A 16,183-nucleotide genomic window follows, 5' to 3' on the forward strand; every position below is an offset into this window, starting at 1 on the left:
GCCAGTACCATGATCTTGGACTTCCCAGGCTCTGAAACCGTGAGAAAATAAATCACTGTTCTCTTGATCACCTAGTCTAGGCTATTTTTTTTTTTTTATGGCAGCCCCAGCTGACTAATATAATCAGTCTGGTTATTCTGTAGAACTAACATAAACTTTTGTAAAGATTCTGGAGTCCTCCCTACCTTACCCCCAAGCAAAATCGGTTCCTCTCTGCTTTGTACTCTCATTGAGTCTTAGATGCAATTGTAATATGAAAATTCAGTGTCTATCATTACATTTGTTTATTAATTCCTGTCTTTCCAGTGGGGTTGTTCTGTTCTTGGAAATATCAAGCTCAGAGTCTTGCCCTAATGTAGGATGAAACGAAGGAAGGAAGGAGGGAAAAAAAAGGAGAGAAAAGAGAGAGAGGGAGGAAAGAACAGGTAGAGGAAGAAAACAGGAAGGCAGAATCTGCTAAACAGGAAACATAGAATATCATTAAATATTATACATATAATAACTATGACAATGGATATCTTAATATATATGAGAAAATACAATTTTAAACGTGTAAGTCTGACAATCTTTTACTGGGGCAGGTTGTAGCTTTGTGCTCATTCCTAGTGAAACTTCTCTAGATTTTTAGATGGATGGAAATTACTGATTGAAACTATCTTTTAAAATAAACACATTTATTTGTTTAATAAAACAAATTTTAAATGATTCTAACACATTTTAAATATTCAATAAATTTTAAATATTCTAGTGTATCAGAGGTAGGTAATGGCACATTTTTTTGAAAAAACTCCATAGTTGAAAATTATATCTTTATGACGCTGAAGCGTCAGCATCCCTAAAATTGTTCAAGGGTTCTGTGTCATTTCATGGAATATCAACTTGATAGCATCTTGGAGATTAGCTGAGTCCCTTATTTTTCAGATGTGAAAACTAGGGCTATGGGGTTAGATGACTTACCCAAAGCCCCACAGCTCTCTGGTTTACCCAAGGACAAGCCAAGCAGGCAGCTGTTCTGACTCCCTGTGACTGGGCCTAATGCCCGCTGAGAATGTGCTCGTTTTAATTTTCATGAATCTAAAGTTGTCGTTAGGCAAGCTTAGCAAATGTGTTCAGTGAGCAAACTTGCTTCCTGTTAAAAAAATTATCCAAATTATCAGGTAGATGATCCTGGAGTTATTTTAATTAAAGGCAATGGAGAAAAAAATTAGGCACTTAGATAGATTCCTTGGACTCATAAAATTAAAGAGCCTCTTCTGTCAATATGTAGGTGAGAGGTAATTCCTGTAAATGTGAATGTAAATTAACTGTGTAAATTCCCATGCATATTAATTACAAAATAAACCCTCACTACATTATCCTTTATTTCCATTGCAGGAGCTCTTATTTTTTAGGATAAAAGGGAGAGAGAGAGAGAGAGAGAGAGAGAGAGAGAGAGAGAGAATTCTTCTATGAACTGAAGTTAGAATATTTTAGACCTCTTTTTTTTTTTTTTTTTTTTTATCTTCTCTGGCTCCCGACACCAAATATATAATTACTCTGTGATGAACTTTTTGCCTTAAGTTATTCCATTATATAATGATTATATACCTAAAGGACTCCAAGTAACACCATCAACATCTTGGGGGAAGTGATTAATTCTTTAGGGACTCCTCCTGCTCCTACATATATTTAAAGAAAGAAATATACAACTATCCTCTTCATATGAAAATTCTAGATAGTTATTTGGAGCAGTCAGGAGTGATTTTACATTTTCATCCAACTTTTTAATAGAGGTTAAAATCTAATGGTAAGCTGTTGGTCATCTGGCGAATCCCTAACTTCTGGCATTAATTTCCAATTTGACCACTTACATGATTAAAAGGTTCATAAAATATAATAGTAATCATTTTTCTATTTAAGAAATTAGGAGAATGTCCAACCACAAATCCCCGAAGTTAGGTATAATTCAGAATTTCTATCTCAACCAAATATGAAATTAGTCATTAGACTAATTAGTTACATATATTTATTTAATAGTCTATAATTTAATTTTCTGTCTTCAGGACAGGAAACTATTTAAAGTGCCCCAAGTGGACATTGGCTATAAGTAATGAAATGGGAATAAAGGGGAAAAAAAAGAGAGACTTAGCTAGAAGTTATTGATATTATAACTGATGAGGAGTGATGTAAGCACTAAGAATATGTCGTTTGAGCTAGGAGGCAAACAGCATTTCATAAAGAAGAAAACTTTTTTATTCTACTAATTTAAAAATTATTCACTTTTTTTTCTTGTAGAATTTGTGGCTTCAAATATAGCATTTATTATTTGTTACTTTATATGAATTATCCTTTGAAATCATGCTTAAAAATTACTAATTAATTTTCTAATGATAAGTAAATTTTTGGTCTAATATTAAAAGCTAAAACTTAGGGGTGCCTGGGTGGCTCAGTTGGTTGAGCATCTGACTTTAGCTCAGGTCATGATCTCACGGTTCATGAGTTCAGGCCCTTCGTCGGGCTCTGTGCTGACAGCTCGGAGGCGGGAGCCTGCTTCAGATTATGTGTCTCCCTCTCTCTGCCCCTCCCCTGCTCATGCTCTGTCTCTCTCTCTCTCTCAAAAATAAATAATAAACATTAAAAAAGATTTAAAAAATAAAAGCTAAAAATTAACGTGCTTATTATGAATAAGACACTATTTTAAGCATTTTGTATCTATTAACTCATTTAACCTGCCAACCATTAAAAGATAGACATGTTCCTATCCCCAGTTTACATTTGGGCCCAGAAAGATTTACTAAATTTCTCAAATTCAAATGATTATAAGTGGTAGCTGGTGGTTCCAGTCTGACTCCAGAGTCGGTCCTCTTCAACTCCATGCCCTTACTGCACATAGTAAGGTCCATGGAACAAAAGCAGGGGCATGTTTTAGGATCTTGTTATAAATGTAGATTTTAGACTTCACTCTAGGCCTAATGATTCAATATCTGTATTTTAAAAGATATCCTGGATGATTTATTATGTAAATACTGCCTGTTAGTAAAACACTTCTTTTAGAACTATGCTGTATATTATTTTATATTCTTTTTTTTTTTTAATTTTTTTTTCAACGTTTTTTATTTATTTTTGGGACAGAGAGAGACAGAGCATGAACGGGGGAGGGGCAGAGAGAGAGGGAGACACAGAATCCGAAAGAGGCTCCAGGCTCCGAGCCATCAGCCCAGAGCTTGACGCGGGGCTCGAACTCACGGAGCGCGAGATCGTGACCTGGCTGAAGTCGGACGCTTAACCGACTGCGCCACCCAGGCGCCCCTTATTTTATATTCTTAACCGGTAATTATATGTTTCTGTTTTCTAAAGGAATTTGAAAACTTGTTGGGGTCAGCACCTTTAAAACCGTATGTAAATTCAAAGCCAAGACTTCAGACGTTAAACCAAGTATTATTATTTTTCTATTTAATATTTCATATGCTTTTTAATGGGAAGAATAATGGCTACATATTTGAGCTGTTTAAGGGAGAACTGGATTCACCTGATTCACTTCTTGCTTGCTAGTTGACCACAAATTCCCTAAGGTTTATTTTCTAATCTTTAACATTTGAGGTGAATCAGGCCAAATATGTCTGAAATACAGTATCTAAGCACCTGCCGCCTTCATCATTCAAAATGCCAGCCCACTATGATAATCTAAGCCAGTAGTCCTGTAAATTTAGTATTCATTAGAATCCCTTGGAGATCATATTTACCACCCCCCCCACCCCCCAACACACACTGTTGCTTTAGTCCCCCAAAGTTTCTGGTTTTAGTAAGTCTGGGATGAGACCTGAGAATTTGCATTTGTAACACATTCACAGGTGATGCTCTTAGTACTGGTCTAAGGACCACACTAGCAAGTCACTTTCCTGCTCTCTGATTTCATCTGCATTGATTACCAACAGTATTTCCCAAATTAATTTAATTAGCCATTAAGGAAGGCTCTAGGCTATACCAATCTCATTTTATACAGAACAGCCCTGGGTCTAGAAACTAGTCAGTGAAATGATTTTTCCAGACTGAGAAGACTCATAACCCACCTGGTGAAAACTTCTTAGAAACTTGAAAAAATCTATTTTGGACATAGATATTTACTGTTACTCTTCAGTCAGTCATCTTGTTTATTCTGCCGTAAAGGGCATCTCTTCCATATTAAGCAAAAATGTTCATATAAGATTGTACTTGTTTCTGCAAATATGGCTCTGATGGGTAAATGCCATTCTATTATTAAATGTTTTGAATATAACTCCTGCATTGTGCATATGACTTTTGTTATGCTGAGGTTAAGACGAAATATTTTAGGTATTTTCAGAGTCATAGAATTTTGAAACCCTTCAAATTCATTCTGACCATTCATTTTAAAAATGAATAAGATCTAGGGAGTGTTACCAACAACCACACGGCTCATCATAGCACTAAAATATAATGAAATAATCAGAATCCAAATTTTGTAAACCCTAATTATGTGTTTTTAATCATACTGTAATTACTGTACTGAATAACAATTTGTATTACCATAAAACAGTTTTTAACTATCTTTAGTTTGAAAATTATTAAATGTACATAGAAATAAAAGTTACAATGTTATAGATTGAATGATTGATGAAAATTAGTAAAAATGAAAATATAATAAATAAAAATATGTTTATAGTAAATATAAAATCATATTCCACCAAAAATGGCTCCCATAATTTTAAGTAAGCCTGTCAACAAATTAAAGATTTAAGAAATTATCAAATTGACCTGACCAGTCCTAATTATAAAGAAAACCAAAAGTCTGATGTTACAGTACTACCTACTCAGTTGAAAAAAAATGCAGCACAGGTAGTGATAGTGATAAGTCTGACAGGTTACCTGAGTTCATGTGGTAAACAAAATATTTGTTTTCATGTTATGAATAAAGTCATGCACCCAGTATTTTAGACAAAAGGGTTATCTAGGAAAGAATGAGGATTTTCTTTTTCTCTCATTTTTAATTTTGTAAAGTTCCTTAAGGATTTCTAACTGAAATCTCTGGAAAACAAAAAGATGGCAAAACAACAAATATTGCAAATAATCAAACTCCATGCCATTTATGTCCTTATGAATCTGGAAAAGGTTAGTGTAGTACAGTCTGTCTTGTGTTCATTTGAAGAGATCATTTCATCAGCCTCCGGAGAAAACACATTAGTTGATAGTGTTGGCAATAATTACTCATGATTCAGTGATAGAACTTGTAACTGGTCATTCAAATATTTTTATTTCAATATCAAAATGACTGTAAATGTCATATGGATGAGAATTGTACACTGTTTTTGTAGGTAACCTCTTTTTTAATTAAAAACATTTTTTAACATTTATTTACCATTAACAGACAGACAGAGTGAGCTGGGGAAGGGTAGAGAGAGGGGGAGACACAGAATCTGAAGTAGGCTCCGGGCTCTGAGCTGTCAGCACAGAGCCCGACCCGGGGCTCAAACTCACAAACTGTGAGATCATGACCTGAGCCGAAGTCGGTCGCTTAACCATAAACTGAGCTACCCAGACACCCCTGTAGGTTACTTCTGAGAAAGGATTGCTGTTACTCTTCTAAGTGTTCAGTGTTGGAGATAAATGCCTTTGATCTGAATTCTTATTTGTAAGAATATAATTTGTTGGCAAATGTAAAATTTGAAGGATAAATATTAGTATTGGTAATGTCTTTTAGTTTATGATTGGATTATATATACATTGTTTAATAACATTACATGATAAGGAATGTGGAAAGAAAGCCAAAAGTGGAATAGCTTAGGGGAGTAATTGGTTAAGAGAACAAAGAAATGTGCAGTGTATACCTGGTCTGACAACAGCAACTCAGGATAATAAAAGAAAATTGTTTAGAAATTTTCAAAACTGAAACTACAAAGTAAGCAGTTTTTAATAATTGGTTATGATAAATATTTCTAGCACCTACCTAGACCAAAATTAATACATAGCAAATTGTTTTAAAGATTTTCAAGGCTGAAACTGCAAATAATGCAGACTTTTTCTGCAAAACCAAACCTTCTCTGTCACTGTTATAACAAATGCTTATCTATATCTGTGTAAACCTATGTATATGTATATGTGCATATACTGAAAATTGTGCATTGCATTTCTTTCATTTAATGAAATGCCTCATCTTTATTAAAGCAATGCTGTTAATACAAAATAATTTAATATAATCTTTTGTTCTTTTTATCCCTTGGGGCAATCTGAAAACTGCCTAAAACCAACTTTATGTATGAAAACCTGAGAATCTGTTCAGCTCACAAGTGTTTCAGTGTTCTATTTTGTCTGTGAATCTGACCATTCCGTAAAAGGTGACCTACCTAAAGTATTTGTTTTGCTTTCACTAAATTTAATGCCCACTTTTATAGTTGTTCCCCTTCATTCCAAATGTGGCTGTATTTTCACTGAAGATCTTAGTGATATGTAAACTAACATATTGCAGCTTAACCACGATCAGGTTTTTTTTTCTTTTTCTGTTCAAATAATCTGAGTATTTTTTCAATATATGCAATACTAATTGGTCATTTGTTTAGAAAGTGTTAAAACTTACTATTTCTTCAAAAGTATTATTAAGTCCAGATTAAACATTTTTTGTAAATATCTTGTTCCTTTAATTAGCACATTATTATTAAGCAAATATGTCCCAGGCAGTAATATAGGCTCTGGGGTATAGTTATGAATAAAGTAGACCCAAATCCCAGCCCTCATAGAATGCGCTTTCTAATTTAAGTATCCAGACAGAAAAAAATAAATATAATTAAATCATAATATTTTGGCTAATGATAATGAAATTGAAAAATTTCTAAGCAATGACATATTTTGGCTAATGATAATGATGATGCAGGAATGAGAAAATGAAATCATGCCATTTTCAGCAAAGTGGATGGAACTCGAAAGTATTATCTGGGCAAAATAAGTAAGTCAGAAAAAGACAGATATCATACGTTTTTACTCATATGTAGATCTTGAGAAACTTAACAAGACCATGGGGGAAGGGAAGGGGTAAAAATAGTTACAAACAGAGAGGGAAGGAAGCAAACCATGAGACTCTTGAATACAGAGAACGAAGTGAGGGATGAGATGGGGGGGGGGGTGGGAGAGAGGGGAAAATAGGTGATGGGCATTGAGGAGGGCACTTGTTCGGATGAGCACTGGGTGTTGTATGTAAGTGATGAACCACAGGAATCTACCCCCAAAACTAAGAACACAGTATACATGTTCTATAGTTCTAACACTATATATGTTAGTCAATTTGACAATAAGTTATATAAAAAGTAAGTAAATAAATAAAAGTGATGCAGGAAAGAGCAATAAGGGTTATGAAAAACAGTTTAGAATTTTTGGATGGAATTTCCAGAGAAAGCCTCAACAATAAAATAAAAATGAAGTAAAGCCCTGAGGAGAGAGCCATGTTGGTATGTAGGAGAAGTGTGAATAGCTTGTGAAGTCTAAGACATGTGATGGGCTCACTGGCTTAACAAACCAGGAGCTATCCTTTCCAAGGCCAAAAATGAATGGGTGAATTTCTCAAAGGAAAGTAAAAATAATGTTGAAATGTCTAGATACTGTATGATTCCAATTATATTACATTCTGAAAAAAGGAAATCTATAGAGATAGTAGAAAGTTCAGTGTTTGCCAGGGATTAGGGGGAAGGAGAGAGGATAATATATAGAATGCAGAGGATTTTTAGGACAGTAAAACTATTCTATACGATACTGAAATGATAGATATGTATTATTATATATTTATCAAAACCCATATAAGGCACAACACCAAGAGTGAACCCCAGTGTAAACTATGGACGTTGGTAGATAATGATGTGTCAACATAGGTTCATCAGTTGTAACAAATGTACCACTCTGGTGGGGTACATTGTTGAATGAGGGAGGCTATGTATTTGTGGGGACAGAGGGTATGTGGGAACTTTGTACTGTCCATTCAATTTTGCTTTGAACCTAAAATTGCTCTGAAAAGTAAAGGCTATTTGTTAAAAAAGCAGATCATAGAAAGAATCCCTCCTCCCCAAAAATAATGCTAATGAGAAAGGCAGAGACATTTGCTGACAATTAACATATAACCACTGTTACTAAAAAAGTCAGAAAATTTTTTATCCAATCTGATTCTCATAGTACCTTTTGTATATCTAATTTTAAACTTATTTTTAAAAGACAAACATAGACCATCTCACTCTCTAAAGTGTTCTTCCTTGATTATAAACACATACTGTTTTAAATGTAAATAAATATCATTGGAAGAATTAGCATGGTTAATTTGTTTCTCTAATATAGAAATATTGATTCAAAAATTAAAAATCATGAGCTATTGATATTTTAATTGATTTTAATTCACTTGTTCAAAAGAAATTTAGAGCTACTTTGTGTTTTGAATAAATTGTTACAATGAAGCAGTGACCACTTATACTGATCTAAGACAAGTCATATAGTCCATAATTCCATATTCCAGTATTGAAGTATATATTTAAGTCTTTATATTGTAGCTTGATTTTAGATGTTGGTGCTGTTGACTTTGAGTGAAAGAAATTAAGCTTGAAATGGGTGCAAAAATTAGTTAACAAAATGTTTAATTAGGTAATATTTTATATAGCAGTATATAAGGGAGACACTGCGTAAGGTTACAGTCATCCTTGGTAGGATCCATTCATTTTGTTTTGTTGTTGTTGTTGTTGTTGTTGTTGTTTTATAAGCATAAAAATTTGTATGGTATCAATGTTCATTCTTTTCAGTGAATAACCCAGGTTGAAGTAATCCTGAGAAAACTCTGTGCTGTGGTAGAAACACCAGCATAACACCAGCTTTACTTTTGACAGTTTTTTTTTCTTTTTTGTGTCCTTAGATAATGCAATGTTTTCTATCTCCAAGATGGAATTATGGTTGAAGAGAATAACAAATATCTTTAGATGGAATGTGGATTCTTATATGGACACAAGGAATAATAAGTAACTTCTTTTACTAAGTTAATATATTCATGAAAATGACATTTGAATTACAATAACATTATTATCCCTTTTCATTTTAATGTCATTCTTTATTGTCATTTTCTTAAGAAACATCAAATAGTTACTGAACAGTATGCATGATAAAATAGCTGTCAATTTCCAAGAGGAAGACTATTAAGGAGATCTTTCTGTTGCTCTTTCCTGAGTCCCCTGTCTCCATTCCTATCCTCGTCCTTGCTGGTTAAAGAATTCTTGTTCTGTTAGGGTCTAGAAGGCTTGTGGAGTCTCATTATTTAACTTTTAGTGGAACATGGGCTCACATATTTTATTTGCATGATCACAGGATAAAGAACCTGGATATAGCTTTAGGCAAAATTGTGAAGTGGACCAAGCTGGTGTTTAATCATGTTTTTTTATCATTTACACTGCTATACCTCTTGCTAAAATCTCCAAATTCTAAACTTCTCTGAGTCTCTTGTAGAATAGATAAAACAGGTTGTTACATTCGTTCATACTAAGGTTTTAGAGACATGTAATGAGATGTGCTTATAACATGTAAGAAGTGCTTAATTACTAAAAAAGTTGTCTGGGAGAGCTTATGATTAACACATGGTCATGTGCTACGATTAGGAGACGACATAGAATATAATCCATAAAGCTGCTTCTAGGTCCGAATCTCTCTAAAGATGTAAGCTAGGGAAAAGCATGGAAACTCCTTGGCCTCAGTTTCCTCAGCTGTAAAATATTCATTTATGTATTCAATAGGTAATGTTCACCTCCGATGTATCTGTGCTTGCTTTTTGGAATATATGGTGAGCAAAGCAAACCAACCAAACAAACAAAAAAAACCCCACATTATTTACTCCTATGATACTCATATTGTAGTAGGGAAAGACAGATTAATCAGACAATTATACAGATATAGAACTTTAAAATTTGGTTAAGTGCAATGGAGAAAAATTACAGAGAACTGTAACTGAAATTTTGTGAAGTTTGAGACTGTAATTTCTGAGGCATCTTCCAGATTTAAAATTTTATGGAATAATAATTGTAGATTTCTAAATTGGGATTTTAAGAGAGATGGGAGAGATTTTGAATTGTGGGTAGAGGTGGGGAGACTTCACTAAGCTCCTGTTTTTCATTCTAAAGACAACCTTATTTTTGCCTTCCGGTAGGGCAAGGCTTAAGGAAGGCATGTTGTCTCAATTATTCTATTGTTGTATTTGGTTTCTCCAGAATGTCCTGAACTTAAGACTTATGATTACACTGCTCTTTATTTAAGACTTCTAGGAGGTAATTCCAGGTCTTTTCTAAATTAAGCCCAAGTCCTGCCTATGTTTTTCTGAACAGTAAAACTGGAAGTACCTGAATTGCAAGAACCTATCCATAGTGAATCCTCTCATTGATACTATGTTATAGCCTCATGAAACTACTAATTTTCTTTGGACCTGCTTTTTCATGTCTTTGTCCTTTTTGTTTTAACTAGCCCCTTAGTCTGAAATACTACTTGTCTCAGAGATTCATTCATTCATTCATTCATTCATTCATTCATTCCAGGCACAGTGCTGTTATGTATTAGAACCCAGATCATCCACTAAAACTTGCAGGAAACCTTCCTTGATTTCTACAGAGAAATTTGATAAAAACCATCATGTATTGAATGCTTTCCATGTATGAGCCTTTGTGCTAAGGACTCTTCATTTCTTTCCTTTCATTGAAACCTTGCAACAAGCCTGTGAGATACTCCCTCTTACTATTCTTATTTCACAAATGAAGGAATTGCAGCCCATTGCTGATAGATAGCCAAAACAGAATGCAACTCTAGGTTTGTAATTCTAGAATCTCAACTGTTAACTGTCATACACTCCTTCATTTTCATAACACTTAATTCATTATCTCAGCATACTGCTTAGTGTTTATACTTTCAAAATGCAGATATCTAGAGAATACATTTTATGAGTGCATAAATTAGTGAATTTTGTATGTTGTCTAAAAACCTTAACAAATATTTAATTGGAAACATTAAAAAAGAGAAGATACAGGGTTACTTCCAATGTGTCATATTAAATATTATATAAATTTCAAAAACACTTCATGTTAAGCTCTAGATGAATATCAAAGGGTTATGTTTATAATATCAAATTTCAGTTGCAAAGGCCAACAATTCATATAACATATGAATTTTACAGAGTTTACAAATGATCAAAGAAAAAAAGGAGAAAACTGTCTCTTAATGGTAGGCTGCTAAATAAAGTAGTTGGAGGATTATTAGCTCAAAGTAGGCAACAGTTCTCTGTCTGATGAAAGAAATCATATAGTTATTGGAAGATAGTTCTTCAAATAGACCAGTACAATCTTGAATCCTATTAAGATAGCTATGAGGTGAAATGGAATTCAAAATCTAAGTTTTTTGTTCAGTGATCTCTGATTTTTTAATAGAAGTTTTAGATAAATGGGTAGATAGTGATTGAGATATGGATATATAGATATAATTAAAGTGAATGAAACAATTTTATTTTGAAACTATTAAATACCACATTTTAGTGCATATATATATATATATATATATATATATATATATATATTAGTATTCAAAAGCAGAGTTTGGGATTCTCTCTGATATAGATGGAACACTGTAGAGGTGTATTTAAATCTTCATTTTGTTCCTTAATTGCTCTGAATTCAAAGATAAATTGATTGGTTTGAAATAATATACACCTAGCTCATTTTAACTACATTTGTGTTGACTGAATACTGAATGTGAAATATATATATAAGCACATATTTTATTTTAATGTCTGACTTTAGTTATCAAGTTCCTAAGAAAAAATATGGATTTCTCTGTAGTTATTTCTTTGCTCTAGTGCTAAGATTGTTAAGTAGGACTTATTTATCCTTATATATGATACTGCTTTTTATTTTAAAAATTTAGGGAAAAAATGATTACCAGTTAACATAATATTTTCCTATGGGCTTTTAATAACTGGGACAATGACTTAATTGGACATATTTCTCTTCCCACTAGTGTATTAATTAGGTAAGATTTACTGTAAATTGGAATTGATGTGATGTTGTAGAATAAGTCATGAAAGTAAAAAAAAAAAAAAAAAAGTAAAATCTGATTACCAAGCAACTATATGTCACTCAAAATCACCTAGAAAGTATATTCTTAGATAAACCAATGAGTATTAGAAATGCTGAAATTACTGTCATATTCAAACTTGAATTTATGTCACTTTAGTCACAGATATGTGAATATTACCTACGACAGTTATTTAATTTGAACATATATGTACATATATATGTATATATGTATGTACATATATATGTATATATATACCTTTAATAGATAACTTTTGGCATATATCCATTAAATATGCCAATGATTTTGATCTTAATAATTAGTATCATGAACTTATTTTAACTTTGTATGACCATAACTTTATTTATAGTTTAAGCAAGTGATATAAGCAGAAATAAGAGTTGTGTCCTGAAAGAAAAATAAAATTAAAATTAATCTATAAGTATAGGGGTGCATGCAATAAAATAATACATACATATAAATATTTATATCCTTTTAATTTTAATTTATAGTCACAATTGGTAAACTTTCGTACTTAAATAAGTACACATTCCTTCTACTAATACCAATGGAGGCAAAAATGGATCCATAGCATACGTAGTCTTAAAAGTTATAGGGTGTGTGTGTGTGCATGAATGAATTTCCAAAGAAGCAAGCATGAATTTTAATGAGATTTTTAGCTCAAAGGTAAGAGATTTAAAAATAAGAGTAGTGTTCAGATTACTTTCAGTCATTTTTTGTGGCCTTATAGTAAAGTGAACTCACTATATTGTAATGCTACAGCTGCTCTTTCTGATTTTGACATTTGCATGCCAATAAACTTCATTTGACATCTCTGTTGCATATGATTTTTGCTGTGACTTGGGTAACTGTGGGTTGAATTAGGGAGTTATAAATTGGTACTTATATTTGATCATGGGTAAAAAGACAGGCTGTCTAATGGACAGGGATGTCAGAATTATACTCTTTTGAACCAAGTCATTGTTAGTTCCAGGCTAATAAACAGGGAATAAGTATCTTTTCAGCAGGGTAGTCATTAGTTCTTTCTCATTTCCACTGTGTTCTGATTATTTGTAATTATTTACTACACTGTAATAAAGGAAAAGACTTAAATCAATAGATGATTTATCCTAACTTCTAGAGACTGTCCACTATTCATTTCTAGTAATTTCACTTTCACTTCTTTGTGCTTTATTTTAAAAACAAACAAAAACAAACAAACAAACAAACAAACAAACAACAGTGCCTGAGTGGCTCAGTCGGTTAAGCATTCAACTCTTGATTTCAGCTCAGGTCGTGATCTCACAGTTTGTGACTTCAAGTCCCATGTCGGGCTCTGCGCTGGCAGCATGGAACCTGTTTGGAATTCTCTCTCCTCTCTCTGCCTCCACCCCACTCATGCTCTCTCTTTGTCTCTCTCAAACTAAATAAACTTAAAAAAATTCAAAAAACAAAAAAAAAATCTAAAAATGATCATTCACTAAGTGAGATTCACCCTGAGGTAACAAAGATTTGAACATTTTTAAAACTTTTTAGTGGAGTGCTAGTGGAGGAAAGGAGAATTAAAGGGGTTCAACTTGCATTAGATCTGGCTGCAAGTGATAAAATTCCCAAAAAAGCAGTGGCTCCATCTACCTTGTTCTACCATCCTCAACAGATGGCTAACATCTCATAGTCCAGTGTGGCTGCTCTATTTGCAGACATCACACCCATGTTCCGCTAACAGAAATGAGAAAAGCACATAATTTTATTTACAGTTTTGGGAACTTACATACCAGTTCTGCTTACCTCCAACTGGCCAGATTTGTTAAATGACCACACTTAGTTGTGAAGGATTCTGAGAAATTTGGATTATATTTCAAAGTTTAAAAATTAAAAAAAAAATTACTATAGAAAAAGGGGGAGAATTAATACTGGGGATAGGGAGAACCAACAGTTTCTTCCACAGGGTATTACAACTGGTGTCAAATAAAAAAAAATTAAAAAGAAAATTACAAAAATTGGGTTTTAGGGAAGCAGAGACTGTTCAGAAGGATTGTTGCAAGAAAGGTGAAGGAGACCTTTGCGATAGCTGGATGTAGACTTTTGAAATGTGTTTCAACCATGCAAGTTGCAAGCATCTCAAAAGTTAGGAAGAAAAGGGGCTTTGCTTTAATAGGGTGAAGTCAATAAAGCTGGAAAGAACTGGGTGTGGGGAAGTGTGGTGAGCAAGAATACTATGATAGGACAGTAATCAGAGAATGTTTTACCCTGATGTCAGCCTATTTGGAGTTTTATGCTGGCTCTGGTTGAGGGCAGGTCTAAGTCCAACAATACTCTGTGGGGAAGTTTGGTTCACAAGCATTTTATTCTGTGTCACACAGTAGTTCAGGTAATCATTTATGAGGCAAAGGATGAGAATTTGAAGAGTCTGTATTGGGTCTTGCCACAGGTAAATAAAGAGAGCATCCTTCTGCTTTATTTGAGTCATGTAGGTAGATATTTCTTTGCAATAAACCTTTTTATGAAACACAAAAATTAAAGGGCATTTGCTTAAACTTCTAAGTTTACCAAGATTACAGGGCTGGGGTTAAAGTCAACATTGCCACTGAAATGGGAATAAAGGTAGCTCTAATGTCTACATTTACTCAGACTAGGATGGATCTTCACAGGGACAATGGATACCACAGTGGTGAGGCTAGTTAAGCTTATCCTACTGAAGCCACTGGTTCAGTCAGTTAGTTCTTTTGGAGCATACTGGAGTGGATTGTTTCCCGTTGTTATCATAAAGGTGAGAGTGTGATCCTCAGACAAGGAAATTCTATTCTCAAAGGCAGAACTTCGACATGAATAGGAACTGTTTTCTCTGTCTTTGACTCACTCTTTTGAGTCTGAACATTCAGTTTATTCTTTAACCTTCAGCAAAACTTAAAGATGGTCTCTGACTATGAAGGCAGGTGGGGGTTTAGGCCAAGCATGCTTGAATGAGCTAATTTTGAAATTAAATTATCCAGTGACACATTGCTTTCTCTGTGTATTCTTTTTTTGCTATTCCCAAACATAGTAAAGCTTTTAAAATGTAAAAAAAAATCCTCAAATTTCAGATTTTTCTGGTATAATAAAGAAGCTACTATAGTGGCAATTACAGTAGTTTGGAAACAATTTGGGCCATGATGTCTAGCTGCCATTCCCAAATGAGAGATACCTCTGCTTTGCCATTATTGTTGATGTGGTAAGTTATGGGTGAAGAGTTAGCTGCCTTTCTTGAGAATGGTATTTTATTCATTATGCCTGGCTAAGTAAAACATACTGATAGATTGAGGGGCAAAATATGTTTTTAAGCAACTGAAAAGTGAAAGCAAAAAAAATTAGGTAAATGGAATTCAAAATTACTGACATGAGCTAAGTTGAAAGACATAGTTTAGTGTGGGTCAAAAGGCTTGCTAACTTCTTACCTCCTTGGAGCATTATTCCATGGTATGCATGGGGAGGGAAGGAATAAGAGATGAAATCATCCATTTTCAAAAGCTTTAATAAACAAAATATACATAACAAAATATACATAATAAAAATGTGTATGAATAGCTGTTGGCCACTAAGATATTCTGTCTCCATAATCATAAGAGGCAGTGTCCTGCCTCCTTAACACATGGCTCCAGGACTCTTTCATAGTTATTTTGCATTCTTTTTTTTTAATTAATTTATTTATTTTGAGATAGAGAGCTTGAGCAAGCAGAGGACGGGCAGAGAGAGAGACGGAGAGAGAGAATCCCAAGCAGGCTCTGAGCTGTCAGTGTAGATTCCGACATGGTGCTCAAACTCACAAACCATGAGATCATGACCTGAGCCAAAATCAAGAGTTGGATGCTTAATCAACTCAGCAACCCAGGCACCCCATTAACTTCCATTCTTACACAATGTGATATGGTAGGCTGACCTTGTCCATTTTTTGACCCAGATTCTAGAATAAGCCATTTTTTCCCAGATAAACCTGGATCATTTTAGTAGGAAGTTAAATCTGGAGACTGCAACTAGATACTAGGGGTGGGCTTCAATTTATGACTTATTTTATGCTAGGTCAGTTTAAGTACTTATGAATGAATGAGTCTTAAAACTATTATTATATTTTTCTTATACAGATTGCTTT

General features: G+C 33.6%; 1 protein-coding gene across 1 annotated transcript in view; it reads left to right on the plus strand.

The window, feature by feature from the left end:
* NEGR1 (neuronal growth regulator 1) overlaps nt 1-16,183 on the plus strand; it is an 841,086-nt gene that overhangs the window by 179,118 nt on the left and 645,785 nt on the right. The window lies entirely within an intron of this gene.

The sequence above is a fragment of the Panthera uncia genome (genome assembly GCF_023721935.1).
Source record: "Panthera uncia isolate 11264 chromosome C1 unlocalized genomic scaffold, Puncia_PCG_1.0 HiC_scaffold_4, whole genome shotgun sequence".
Classification (NCBI taxonomy): Eukaryota; Metazoa; Chordata; class Mammalia; order Carnivora; family Felidae; genus Panthera; species Panthera uncia.